The following is a 2,608-nucleotide window of genomic DNA, read 5'->3' on the forward strand; positions in this document are numbered from 1 at the left end:
AACAGCCCACGCCCACCCAGCAAGACCCGAGGATGCAGTCTCTCGTGACCCCAGCCCCAGGTGAATCTGGCCTGCAGATAATCAGACCTGATCGACCTCTTCCTCCAGAAAGTCCCAGAAAATGGGGGGGGGTCTTGTTTGGGATCATTGTAAAATGCTTCACTTTTGGACTTCAAAGAATACTGAGGGTTAAGGAGAGAGAGGTGGGAAGCAGAGGAAGCCACCTGCTCCCCACGCTGGAACACCCTAGGGGTGTCAACCGCAATGGAGCATACTAGAACCTGCAGCCTTCCCCACAAAGACTACTCAGAACCCAGGAGCATTTAGCCCTGGAGCTTTGGCTCTATGTGTGTGTGTGTGTGTGTGTGCGCGTGCGCGTAGGGGAAGAAGCAGTAGTGTCACCGCCTCACTTGCCTCAGTTTCCTCTTTTGAAACTGAAGGTGGTGACAGTGCTCCTCTTATTGTTGCATTAACAACCAGGAGGTCTTGGCACCATTCCTGGCCCGCAGTGAATGTTGGCTCCGTTGTTGTTGCTATTACCCTACTTGTTGTGGAGAACACTTCCACACAGGGGCTGTGAACGGGCTAAGTATCTGAAGGACCTCGGGGACCAGGCAGCTGCGCCACGAGCCACCCCCGCCACGCTCCCTGGGGCCCGCTCTGCCCACCTTGGAGAGCCACTTGGAGTGGCAGGTGGGCGGGTGGCACGTCACAACATAGGCCACAATCCAGCTACCGGGGTCCCCTGGCACCGCCGCCCGCTCAGGCTGGGAGACCCCCAGGGAACTTGGATCCAACTGGAAGGGTGTGGAGCACCCCCTGGAGGATTCTCTGGGTATCGCGGACCTCCCGGCACTTAGAAATGTAGAGTGGATAAGTCTTTAAAAAAAAAAAAAAGGCAGGATTGCACAAGGAAAGAAGAGTATGGCTTCTGTGTGTTACCACTGAAACAAGCAACTGATTCCCCCGTCCCGCCTAGGGACACTGCTAGAAGTAAAAATATCCTTGAAGGATGAAGTGTCTGGAGCACGGTACAGAATGCCTGGGCTGGGGTGTGCAGAGGCAGACAGAGGGCGCCCGATGGGGTTAGAGGACCAGATTCTGCATTGCTCCCAGACCAGGGCTGCAGGAGAGGAGGGGTTCTGTGAAAGATGGGCCTAGTCATCAGAGCGCACTGACTTCTTTTCTGGGGCTCTTCCTCCTTGCAGCAGCCCCTCATTAAATGTGTCTGGAGTCGGCAGAGCCTGGATGTTAACAGGTGCTCTGCAGTAAGGAAAACACGGATAAGCAAATCTTTCCATTTTACCACCTTTCCCCCCAGTTCTGGGGCTTGAAATCTGGAGCTGGACACTGTCACTGAGCTCCTTTTTGCTCAAGGCTAGCACTCTACTACTTAAGCCACAGCACCACTTCCAGCTCTTTCTGTTGGTTAATTGGAGATAAGAGTCTCAAAGCCTTTCCTGCCCAGGCTGGCTTCAAACCGCAATCCTCAGATCTCAGCCTCCTGAGTACCTAGGACTACAGGCTAGAGCCACTGGTGCCTGGCTGATTTTGCCATCTTCTGTGTATGTGCGTTCTGGTCCTGGGGCTTGAACTCAGGGCCTGGGAGCTAGCGAAATGAGCTCCTGTCCCATAGTTTAATACACTCCTTTCCATCTCCACAGCTTGGCATGCTCCCTTCCTAGGCAACACTAGGCTCATGTAGGCAAGGCAGTAAATAATCAGCCTCCACCTCCCCTTTACCTAGAGATGGCACTTGTCTGGGGCAGCCACCACCATAAAGGCAACAAGAGCCCCTTTTTTTTTTTTTTTTTTTTGGGTCCGGTCGTGGGGCCTGAACTCTGGGCCTGGGCGCTGTCCCTCAGCTCTTCAGCTCAAGGCTAGCGCTCTACCACTTGAGCCACAGTGCCACTTCCGGCTTTTTTTCTTATGTGGTGCTGAGGAATCGAACCCAGGGCCTCGAGCATGCAAGGCAAGCGCTCTACCACTGAGCCACCTTCTCAGCCCCAACAAGAGCCCCTTTGAGTGACCTTCAGGCCTGGGCAGCTGCAGAGCTCCTTATCTACTATTTGGACATCAGCCTCCAATCCTAGCCGCCATGATGCAGCTCCTGCCCGACACGTCCACACCAGGATCTCGCCTCCTAAACCTCCTAGGACATATAGGTCACCTCAGACAATAGCTGGCGCTTCTTCTCACTCCTCTCCTGTGGGCAGGAGTCTTGTCCACTCCTTTCCCAACAATAAACCTTCCTTTGTTCTCTGTACCTGGGTGTCTGGGTGGTTCTCTGGCAAAGGCTCATTGACCCTCTCAGCTAGCTCAGCTCTACTTCTGGCTTTGGGGTGGTTTAACTGAAGAGTCTGGTGGACTTTGCTGCCCGGGCTGGCTTCCAACCAAGATCCTCAGCTCTGGGAGCTTTGAGACCTGACGACGACGACGACAGATTACCTGACTGCCATTCCCGACGTGAGCCGCCTGAGCCCGGCTGGGAAGCAGACAGGGTGCCCGGCTCAGGGGCAGTGTGCGCTCCCGACCGGGCGCCGGGCTTCGGGGGGGAAGCATGCGGTGGCGCTGGGGGAGGCCGCCCGCCGGCTGTGGGCAGCCCGCG

The sequence above is a fragment of the Dipodomys ordii genome, unplaced genomic scaffold (assembly GCF_000151885.1).
Source record: "Dipodomys ordii isolate 6190 unplaced genomic scaffold, Dord_2.0 Scaffold14, whole genome shotgun sequence".
In the NCBI taxonomy this organism is placed as follows: domain Eukaryota; kingdom Metazoa; phylum Chordata; class Mammalia; order Rodentia; family Heteromyidae; genus Dipodomys; species Dipodomys ordii.